The sequence below is a fragment of the Chrysochloris asiatica genome, unplaced genomic scaffold, assembly GCF_000296735.1.
Source record: "Chrysochloris asiatica unplaced genomic scaffold, ChrAsi1.0 scaffold00015, whole genome shotgun sequence".
Taxonomy (NCBI): Eukaryota; Metazoa; Chordata; class Mammalia; order Afrosoricida; family Chrysochloridae; genus Chrysochloris; species Chrysochloris asiatica.
The window spans coordinates 13,126,664-13,139,201 of NW_006408533.1; the positions used below are offsets into that span (position 1 = coordinate 13,126,664).

The following is a 12,538-nucleotide window of genomic DNA, read 5'->3' on the forward strand; positions in this document are numbered from 1 at the left end:
GCAAAGGGAATTACAGTAACACACAATTAAAAGTTGGGAATATTAAAATGAAAGAAAATAAGAATAGCAAACAAGTGAGAAAGAAAAGCAGAGAAAGAAATACAAATTCCTGTTTCTGTTCTACGCTGGTGTATCTTTCTGCATTAGATTGTGAAACTCACTCCTATTCACCTTTGCTGGGACTGTATAGATTCTGGACCAGAGGAAATTTGACCAAAACTTACTCAAGGGGCCTGGCAAGGTTAAATCATCAAACTGACATTTTTGTTCTGTAGTGGTTTTCAATTGTCAGATAGATATTTACTCTGTGTAATGGGGAACATGGTAAGCTTTTGATTGATATTGGAATTACTTTATCAGCTTTGAATTCCACATGTTTGAGAAACCCCTTACTCTGGAGTAAAAAAAAATCTTCTAAAATCATGTGATTTTGTGTATCTGGAGCAAATTTGAACTCATTCCAGTCAGTTAGTGCTTCTGTAGGATATTTACAAGAGATGTATCCCTTTCTATTGATTTCAAATACTTCTGTTAACCTACTAAAAAGGGACTATTTATCTAAATGGAACTGTAATTTCCAATTTACTGAACAGAGAGAAATACTTTTAGAAATATCTGTTGGTTTTCTTCCTTCAATGAAAGAAACTATGGAAACTTATTTCCATAGATTTATTATGCTTTTACAGGCAGTAACTCTCACACAACTACTGACTCCATTCCCAACATCAGGTATACAGAAATGCTGCTGCCCCCTCAGTTTTGCCTAACTGAGATTCTGGTTTACCCACTTCCCCAAATTGTCTTTCTTCCAATGCCACATCTTCCACAGACTTTGGATGAGTTTTGTCAGCTGATCTCTCAACATTCAAATGGATCATTGTAAACTTTTGTTATGGTTTCATGATACCCTATAATGAAGGAAACAAGAGAGGAACTATCCTCAATAAGCTAAACTTTTCTAAAAATAAAAAGGATTATTATCCCTTGTATGTATGTAATGCTCCTGCTTCCCTTTATAGAAATCCAGGAATCGAGGATGACATTTTGTGCAAGATTTATGAGCCATTTGAATCACAAGGTTGGCAGTTCAAACTCATCAGCAGCTCCTTGAAAACCCTATACAGGGTTGCTATTAGTCAGAACCAACTTGATGGCAATTAACAATAACAACCATATAATTATCCCTCAGTTTCCTATAGTGTCTCACCCCCATTTATTTCTACCTAACATTCCTCAGGAAGCTACTCATTTTAGTGTAATAGACTTGTGCATGATTTTTTCAGCATTCCAGCTTACCCAGAGAGTCAATACCTATTTGATTTTTATGTGGAATCATCAACAATTTACCTGGGCAGTTATGCCCCCAAATTAAAATGAAAGCATTACCTATTTTTCTCAAATCTTGTGCACCAATTACAGTCTTTAAAAGTTGCCAATTACTCTGCTCATCTGTAACACATTGATGATTTGTTAATTTCCTTTCATTGGATACATGTTAAAGAATAGTATTCTGCCATTACAGCATCTGATGACTTGTTAGATTCCATTAAGTCGGTACCAACTCATAGCAACAACATAGCACAATAGAATGAAATACTGCCTGATACTCTGCCAACCTCACAATCATTGCTATGTTTGAGCCAATGCTGCTGCTTCTGCTGTGCTAATCCATCTAGTTGGGGGTCTTCCTCTTTTTCTCTGACCCTCCACTTAACCAAATATAATATCCTTCTCCAGGGATTGGTCCCTCCTGACATTATGTACGAAGTACGAGAGACGATGGCTAACCATTCTGAATTCCATGGAGCATTCTGGCTGTACTTCTTCCAACACAGATCTGTTTGTTCTTTTGGCAGTCAATGGGACTTTTAATATTCTCCTCCAACACCATAACTCAAATGAATTAATGCTTCTATGGTCTTTCTTATTCACGGTCCAACTTTCACATGCATATGAAATTATTGAAAATATCATGGCTTGGATCAGAAGCACCTTATTCCTCAAACTGATACTTTTGCTCTTGAGCACTTTAAAAGCTCTTGTACAGTAGATTTGCCTAGTGCAATACATCATTTAATTTCTTGACTGGTATTTCCATGATGGTTGATTGCCAATCTATGTTTAAGCACATTACTGCTACCATTGTGCCAATCCAAAATGAACTCTTTGAAAACTTCAATCCTTTCTCCATTTGTATGGATGTTGTTTATTGGCCCACCAGTGATTATTTTTGTTTTCTTTACATTGAGGTGCAACCCATACTGAAAGCTGTTCTTTGATTTTCATCAGTAGTGTTTTAAGTCCTTATCATTTTCAGCAAGTAAGGATGTATCGTCTGCATATCACAGGTTGTTAATGAGTCTTCCTCCACTCCTGATGCCACATTTTTCTTCATATAATAAGCTTCTCAGATTATGAGCTCAGCATACAGATTGAATAAATATGGTGAATGAATACAACCCTAGTGCAAACCTTTGCTGATTTAAAGCCGTTCAGTGGTTCCCTGTTCTGTTCAAACAACTGCTGCTTTGTTTATGTACAGGTTTCTCATGAGCACAATTGAGCACTTCAGAATGTTCATTCTCTGTAATGTTTTCCATAGCTTGTCATGATCCACACAATCAAAAATCTTTGCATAGTCGATAAAACACAGGTAAACATCTTTCTGATATTCTCTGCTTCCAGCCAAGATCCATAAGACATCAGCAATGATATCCCTCTATTCACACCCTCATCTGAATCTGGCTTGAACTTCTGACAGTTCTCTTGTCAATGTACATTTGCAGCCATTTTTGGATTATTTTAAGCAAAATTTTCCTTTTGAAGTAATAATGATAATATTTGATGACTTCTGCATTCTGCTAGGTCACCACTCTTTGGAATGGGCACAAATATGAATCTCTTCCAAGAAGTTGGCCACGTTGTTGTCTTCCAAATTTCTTGACCTAAATAAGTGAGTGCCTCCAGTGCTTCATCAGTTTGTTGAAAAAATTCAATTTGTAGTCCATCAATTCCCAGAGTCTTGTTCTTTGCCATTGCCTTCAATGCACCTTGCACTTCTCCCTTCAGTATCATTGGCTCTTTTTTTTTTTTTTTAAGTGCTTTATTGTGAATTATGTGATAGTTTACATGGGAGGACATTAGCTTCACATTTGATCCAATCATATATCATTTCCTTGCCATGTTTACAATACCCTCCATGCATCATCCATTAACCCTGCAAGCCTGACCCCTGGTCATCAGCACACAGCCCATCTCCCTCTCTAGGTCCAAAGTCCCCAGCCATTCCATCTCCCGATGTCATTGTCTCTGCCTCCATGTCTGGCATCACTGCTTATCTGGGAAGGGTTCCATTCTCTGCTCTTCTCCCTTTATGGTCCCAGAGACCTCTGCTCCTAGACTGCAAAGTTAATCACTCTCCTCTCTTTGCCACAAAACATCTACCTTTACATTTCCAGCCCTTACAATCAGTCCTGATAACAATTATTCACTGTTGTATCGCAAGAGACCTATCCGCATTTCCTGTCAACCTGGGTTGAGACCTGGTTGGCCAGCAGTATGGCAAAACCTGGAGCTCCTGGGCCCAGAGACAGGGACATGACCACAGAGGACTAGAGCGGAGAGTGAAGTGTCTGGCTGATATGAAGTGAGGGGAGATGCACAAGAACACCCATACTTGCAAATAGTACCCATTTGACCTGGCTTCAATAGCTGGATGACCAGAACTTGACTAGAGGAAGAAAGAAGAGGAGAAAAAGAGTAATCTGCTACAATTTGATGCACTTGACCTATGCTTGTGGATGTAGTAGCTCAAAGGAGGGAACAAATTTTTACAGTGAGGATCATTCACACTCCCTCAGTACACAGAGTCGAAAAGTATGGGCAACTTAAATAATGGCTACCCAAAATGGGGGGCGGAGGGGGCTACAAAGGCAAGAAGTGACTGGCTTTCAAGCTTTCAGGAGGGAACCTAGTTCTAGAGGGGATGGGGGAGAGTAGAATCTCCACTGAATGGTTTACAACCTGTCTGGATGGGACTGATGAAAGGAGATGGGGATAAAACTCTTGTGTTTCAATAGTGATTGATTGCTACAGGTCTGACTGTGAGTGTTGGAAATGTAAAGGTAGATGTTTTGTAACAAAAGGAGGGAAGTGGTTGATTTTGCAGTCCAGGAGTGGAGGTCCCTGGGACCATCAAGGGGGAACAGTGGAGAGCAGTACCCTATCCAGAGAAGCAGCAACACCAGAGATGGAGGAAAGATGGAGCAGCTGGGGACTCTGGACTCTGGGACGGAGAGGGTCTGTGTGTTGATGGCCAGGGGCAGGCTTGCAGTGTATACCCTTTGGTTATTTGATGATGCATGCAGGGAATTGTAATCATTGCAATGAAACAAAATTAGATAGGATGCATGTAAAGCTCATGTTCACCCATATAAACTATCACATAATTCACAATAATAATAATAATAATAAAAGAATGATCCTATGGTGGCAAGAAGATCACTTGCTCCCTATTGAGATCATGCTAGTTAAAATCTAGGCTTGTCAATCTAATGCTGTTGTTAAAGTCTGTTGAGCTGGTCGTGACCCCGTATAGGGTTTCTAAGGAGAAGCTGTTGGGTTTAAACCATTGACCTTCTAGTTAGCAGTTCAGTTCTTATCCTATAGCACCATACCAGATTATTCCCAAAATTAGAGAAAAAGAATTAGCTGATATGGTGGATTAAAGGACTACATCTCAATCCACTTGTGACAGTTCCTGTCATGACCAGGATGAAAATGAGTTGTTTTTTTTTTTAAAATGTCCTTTGAAATTATCAAACTAATTTTTTGAGAATATTGAACCATGCTAAGTTAGGCCTGAACCTTGGTGTGGCATTATAGGATAAGCATTGGACTGGTAAACACAGGTTGGCAGTTCAAACTCACCCATCGCTCTCAGAAATCCTATTCAAGAACACTCTGAGTCAGTGTGGACTTCACAGGACAGAACAACAGCAGCAAGCTATGCCTGACAATACTGACTCCATACTTTTTGATTTTTCTGAATTTTCTGACCTTTTAAAAATCCTTAGCAAATATCAACAAATGGCTTCTGAGGAAGAAATCAAGGCCTGATGATATACTGAGTGCTACCAGGATCCTGCTATGTGGTTGTGGATGGACCCTGATGATATACTGAGTGCTGCCAGTTTGTTTGCATGTGCCCTTACTCTGAGCTTCTTTTACACATGTAATGGTATGTTTAGTGATGAAGTGGTTAGTTTTTTGGGAAGACATTTTTTGGGAAATATTTTTAGCTACAGCTAACCATATATTCTTTCAGCTGTGCCATTCCTTTTGACAGTGGATTTTCTTTCATGATGATGAGTACTTTTCTCACAGATCATTGTAGGTTTATGTACAAGCATTGACTAAACAAAACCTCTATCTATTGCAAATGCCACACGTGCAATGGAAAACTGCTTGGAATAGCCAAAGATACAATGATTGAAAGCCCTAAATGGAACCTTGATTTAACCTACCACCGGGAATATGCTTCTAAATTAGAATTGAAACAAAGGATGAAAGAAGGCTGTACATTTCCAGGATTTTCATTTCCCCCTTGTAAACATCTTTCATATGAAAGAACATTTAGAAAGACAAAGATGACAGATACATTACAAAAATATTTTGGGGGACATTTTCGAAAACCATGGACTAAGTGGTCAGAGAATGTTCTGTCTGTTTATAATTTAATCCACGTAAACATTATCAACCTCTACCTGGAAAGTATCCTTTACCAATTGGACCAATACTTTAATGAAAAGCAGATTTTATTTAGCCAACATCTACTGATGGTTGTAAATTTGTACTAGTTAAGATTTGCTGGTAGTCATGTTGAGTTAAGATCTTTCCTTGTGAAAAGACTACAGCAAGGCATGAAGTGACTGGCTTGCAAGTCTTCATGATTGTACTTAGTTTCAGAATAATGGGGGTAAAGTAGAATTTCCACTGAATAGTTTTCCTCTTTTCCAGATGGATCTGGTGAAAGGGAATGGGGCATGATGGTGAGAGAATTTTAAGATTCAATTGCAATGTTTAGCAGGATTAATTGTGATTGTCACAACTCTGATTGTGGAATATGTGTAACTAAAAGTGGGGAGTAGTAGGTCTTTCACTTCAGTAACAAACGTCTATGGTCTCAGGACCATAAACAAGGAAGAGTATGAGTGGAGTGTGAGATCCTTACCTAGAAAATTGGCAACAGCAGAGATGGTGGCAGAGTCGTGGCATGAAGAGATAGAACAGCTTCAGACTCTAGGCCCACGGTCAGAAGGCTGGCTTGTAGAATGTACCCTTTGGATATGTAAATGAATATATATATATATATATATATATGTTCATAAAATATTTTTGCTTTGTTTATTTGTAAAAGATAAGATTCAAATGGGGAAGTAGGATGACTGTTGTTACAGGGAGGGGACTATAATCATTGAGATGAAACAAGGTGTATAATTTGTTGAATGTAAAGCTGATGACACAATTCACACACACACACACATTTAAAAAAAGACTACAACAATGTTTGTTGTAAAACGGCTAATAGAAAATTCCATTATCACCTGGGGTATCCTAGTTGTCAATTGTCTTCTGCAGTGACTATGGAATACATTTTACAGGACAAATAATAAAGGTTATCATTTATATTTTCCTTTCCCATTTTTCAGAAACCCTATTGTCCTTATCACCCTCAGTCTTCTAGACTTGTGGAGAGGACTAATGGAATTATGAAAACTCAATTGGAAAAACGTTCTTTCTCTATGGGATTAACTTGGCCACAGTTACTTCTGTTGGTGTTAATGAATTTGAGAACCATCCTATTGGGCGCTCATAAATTAAATCCTTATAAAATTGCATGGGTTGGCCAATGAACTTACCATATTTAGTAATTATTACAGCTTCAAATTTAATTTGAACTGATTTATTAAAGAATTGTCAATCATTGATTCATTATGCTAGAAAACATGCTCTAGTTCCTTAAGAGATTTTTAACAATCAAGGCACTAGAAAGCCTGCTACTTCTCCTCTTTTATCTGGGGTTTGTTTATATTATAAAATGCATCAATTAAAGGATTCCCTTGAACTTCAGATAAAGGGACTTTACTTAGTCTTACTCAAAAATTCTTGAACTGCCAAATTATAGGGAATCAAGGTTTGAATTAATTTATCCCAACTGAAGAAATTCAAGACTCCTAAATCTGCTCTCTTCTTAGCAATTTCTATATTTTATCAGCTAAACCTTTTAAACAAGTTGCTTAAATGAACTTTAGCTCTTTTTAAAGATAAAAACAAAGATATCAGCTTGAGGACTAAGGTGCTCCTGACCCAAGCCATGGTATTTTCAATAACCTTGTATGCATGTGAATGCTGGACAGTGAATAAGGAAGACCTTAAAAGAATTGATGCTTTTGAGTTGTGGTGTTGGAGGAGAATATTCAAAGTGCCATGGGCTGCCTAAAGAACCAATAGATCTGTGTTGGAAGAAGTGCAGCCAGAGTGCTCCTTAGAGGCCAAGATGGCCAAACATCGTCTCTCATACTTTGGACATATTGTCAGGAAGGAACAGTCGCTGGAGAAGATTATCATGTTTGGTAGGGTGGAGGGTCAGAGAAAAAGAGGAAGATCCCCAATGAGATGGATTGGCCAGATGGCAGCATCGATGGACTCAAATGTGGCAACAGCAGTGAGGTTGGCCCAGGATTGGACATTGTTTTGTTCTGCTGTGCATAAGGTCGCTATGAGTCGGTATGGACTCGAGGGCACCAAATAACAACAACAACAATTTTTACTATGAATCTTGTCTTAGGTATCATACTGTAAAAGCCTAGAGTTCAGCCTACTTAGAAACCTGGTGCTCAGAAGAGCCCTGTCCTCACTTAGATCCCTTCAGAGAAGCACCTTTCAAATTCCAGGGAAGGAACTGAATGCTCCGGAAAAGCTTCCTGAGGGTTGTTTACCCGGCTGGCCAAAGGAAATTGTAAAAACCTGGCCACAAGGCTGCCCTCAGATCATTTGTCTAGTAGATCAAATTGTCCAACTTTCCCCTCTTTAAACTGGGAAGAGTGGCTGCAGAGAAAGTTGAACAGAAAAGTGAAAGACCCCACATTATGAATCATACTGTTGCACCTCATTCTTCCCATTAATGCTTGGCACAAAAATGCCTTCATTAAATTGGTCTCTATAGTTTCACAATCCACAAAACTTACTGACTATTGGATATATCATTGTTTATCATAGAGATAACATGAAAATTCAGGCCTATTAGTAACTTCCATACTGAATAATATGGTTTTGTTCTTCATTTGAGAACCATCGTATTAGGTGCTCATAAATTAAATCCTTATAAAATTGCATGGGTTGACCATTGAACTTACCATATTTAGCAATTATTAAAGCTTCAAATTTAATTTGAACTGATTTATCAAAGAATTGTTAACCCTTGATTCATTATGCTAGAAAGCATGCTCTAGTTCCTTAACAATAGAGCATGCTTAGATCAATCTTAACATGACTTTTAGGTGATTCATATGTGTAAAACACTGGCAACTCCTGAGACACCTACTCAACCCCAAGTTCTGTGTTTCAATCTAACCAAACTTAGAATAAAGTGGCCTGGACTCTTCCAGACTGCAAAAATGAACACTTAATTTCATATCATACCCTACCCAGATTTTGAAACATGGTTTTATTGGGAAATTTGGCAGTGTACCTATAGGGAAAAATTCTTTTTGTGTTCAAATGTGAAAATGGCTAAGATTAGGGTGATTAGTGGTTTATTTGTAACAACTCCTTGACAGAAAATTGACTTGAAGAAATAAATCAAACTATCTCTTTTCCAAGTAAAAAACCCACAATTGGCATAATATGTACTCCATATGACTATGTATTTTTATGAGCAGATCAAAATATCTAACTACTGTCACTTTGAATTCAAATAATTAGTCCTATATTTCTCACTGTAGAATACACACTAGACAGCTAACTGCAAGGTGGTTCAAACTCAACAGCTACTCCTTGATAACCTCCTTCAGAGTCTCTGAGTCAAAACTGACTCAAAATACTTAACAACAAAAACATCCTGTTTAAATGGTTGGAATATGACAGGCCATATGGGAGTCATTTTAGATATCCATTCTTATGAAAGTCAACATTAGACTAATCCTTTAAAGCTGTTGAAAGACATAAGATGGGTATAGGCTAAGGATGTAAAACAGTTACAGAAAATCCAGAAGCTGATTTCCCTTTGTAAGATAATTTTATACCATGGTTGTTGTTGTTCAATGCTGTCAAGTTGGTTCCGACACATAGCGACCCTGTATATGGTTTCTGAGGAGCAGTTGGTGAGATTGAACCACTGACCTTGCAGTTCAAATGGCTTTGCAGTGTGGAGCATTAACCTACAGCGTCACACCAGGACTCCAAGTACTTGTCTGGGTTAGGTCAATTCTGTTTCTAAGCATCAGGTTTCAGAGTTTATAGTCTTTGTAAATGATACTGTTTAATGTTGTATGAAAGTGATTACTAATGTCTTAACCCAGAGAAATAACCGGATGCCCATGTACAGGCTAATGTATGAGGGGGAAATGGTCATCTCTAATGAATTTGAAGAGTCCCTAATCTAATTCTACCACTTAGTAAGGTCCCCGGGTTCTTTGAACTACTAAGTTTCCTCTTAGCCACTTTTAGAGTTTTACAACAGCATGGTGAAGAATAAAGAAAGTGAGTTTGTCTAATGGCCAGAACACCTTGCAGAAAATGAGTTACTTCTCTGTGGTGACATGAGACCAGCTTTCCCTGAAGATGAGAACATCCCTTAGCAAGGTCAGAGTCAAATGCTTGCTAATTCAAGCAGCCATGAGAAAGCCACATGATCAGTGGTGATTTCCTCTCTCTCTCTTAGTATTAGCCATGGATTTTTCTTTATCCATTTAGTTATAATTCATGAGTTTCTCATAACTATTGATAAGAATGTAAAATGGTACAGCTACTCTGGGAAAACATTTAGTAGTTTCAAAAAAAAATGCAGCTACCATATGATCTAGTAATTGCACTTCTAGACACTCATACCAAGAAGTGAAATTTTACATCTACACGAAATTCTATGCATGATTGTTTATAACATTTTTATTCACTATGGCTCCAAAGTAGAAAGAACACAGTTGTCTTCAGTAGGTGTATGGATAAACCAAATTGTGGTACATCCTATGGAATACTCTTAGCAAGAAAAATAAATCAACTATTGGCACAGGTAATAGTTACAGTAGGATGAATCTCCTGAGCATTATGCTGAATGAAAAACACCCATATCAAAAGCTTACATATTGCATCATTATTTGACATTGTTGAAATGACAAAATTATTAAAATGGAGGAAAGATCAGAGATTGTAAAGGATTAAGAAGGGGATAGAAATTGGTGGAAGAAGTCCCTGGGTGATGCAAATACTTAAGTGATTGACTACTAGTGATATTGACTATTGAAACCCACTCAGAGGTGTCTCAGAAGACAAGCCTGGCAATGTGTTCCCAAAAGGTCACACCTTGAAAGCTCTATGGGTATGTCCCACTCTGAGCACATGGGGTTGCCATGACTCCGAATCAATTACACACCAACTAACAACAACAAAGAGTTGGGGAAGGGGACAGCAAGGAAGAACTTTTTAAAAATATAGAATGCCTTATTTTTGAATTCTTTAGATTTTTAAATTGGAGAAAAGCACTTAAGAGTTTTTTATATATGAAAAAATTACATGTAAAGCTATTAGAATACATAACTTCAGTGCAAAAAAGGCACGGAGAAGAATGACTGGATCAGGGCGTTGGGGGCTCAGTTTTTATCAGACATGCTGAAGGAGCAATTCCTGATGACCCCCTTTCCTTAGTGCCTTTCCTGCATCTTTTCTGGTTCCCAAGAAAAGATGGGACATCTGTGGTATTTAATAAGTTTTTGCTTCTGTGGGATCCTGCAAAGTGATGCCTCAGAACACTGGGATGACTGGGGGCTGGACACCACAGGACAAATTCAAGTACTTGAAAATGAGCCAGCTTGCGTCAAGTGCCCACTCTAAGCACTTCTTGAAATACAACTACAGCACAGCCCATTCAGCTGGCCTCACCCTGATCTGATATTGGATGGGACAGGATCCGGACCTTGAGGGACCAATGCACTTCTGCTTCCCTGAAAACTTCATTATTAAGAAGAAAGATGTGCTCTGGTTCTGCCCCAACCTCCTTGATAACATGGGCGACTATATCTGCATATTAAGGAACAACTTAACTTTACTTAATGCATCAAAGTTGCCTTTCCCTTGGACAGATGCTTCAAATCCCCCATGAAACTCCCAGGATATAGACTATATCTAGAAAATATTCTTCAGAAGATCACTTGTTGAAATATAGATAAATTTTTTACTTCCAATGTCAAACCAACCATCACTTGGTGTAACGGCTGTTTAAAAGTACAAGACTTATAATTTGTAAAGCCAGAAGGCAAGAACTTGTGTTTTACCTCTGCTACTATTTCACTCAATGATAATTACAGGTGTGTTGTTACATATCCAGACATTGGACAAACCTTCCCTCTTACCAGAACTTTGATTAGAAGGGTGGAAGGCTCACCAGAAGATGCACAGCACTCTCAGATCCATTCACCCAATAACATTGTTATCTATGAGAAAGAAACAGGAGAGGTCTTCTCATCCCCTGTAAGGCCTATTTCACTTTCCTGAAAGGACTCTTGAGATTTGGTGGACAATTGATAGAAAAAACTTGATGACAACAATAATGAAACCAGAATTCAGATATTAACCATCAAGAAAGTTATCCCAGAAGATTTCAAGCGAAGCTGTCTTCATGCTAGAAATGCCATAGGGGAGTTTAATCTGAAAGCTATGGTGAAACAGAAAGGTAACAGATGCCAATAGATAAATTCCCAATAGATAAGATAACAGTTATCCCAATAGATAAGATAATAGGTAACAGTTCCCAATAGATAAGATTGTGAACTGCAAATGTGAGATTGTGGTGAATTAGGGGGAGGGGGAAAGATTGAGAATGAAAGAGAGGTCCAGCACCTAGAACAACATCTGACACATACCAGTGAATCATTGTTGAGTGAAAAATCTTGAGACAATGTTTCCATCTATGTAAAGATCTCAATATATTATTTTTTATTATTTTAATGCTTCCGATACTTTTAGTGCCCAAGTGTGGCTAAGAAATACATATGAGTGTGGCAATGAGGTTTAATTTTATGCCAGATAATCTAGAAAAATAAATAAGAAAGAAAATACTCAAAGCTTTAAAAAATGGCCATGAAGGATCCCTTTGTAATGGAACTATCTTATTTCAATGTCTATAGCCTGGTTGTGCTATTGGCAAGATGTTACTATTAGGCAACATTGGGTGAGGGGCAAAGGGAATTTATCTTTATTATTTCTTATTAGTTCTTAAAACTAATAAATACAATGATCTAAATATAAAAATTTTAATGAACAG

General features: G+C 37.9%; 1 pseudogene; it reads left to right on the top strand.

Moving 5' to 3' along the window:
- The first annotated feature begins 10,959 nt into the window (after nt 1–10,959).
- LOC102811821 lies at nt 10,960–11,979 on the top strand (annotated as a pseudogene).
- Nucleotides 11,980–12,538: the final 559 nt, after the last annotated feature.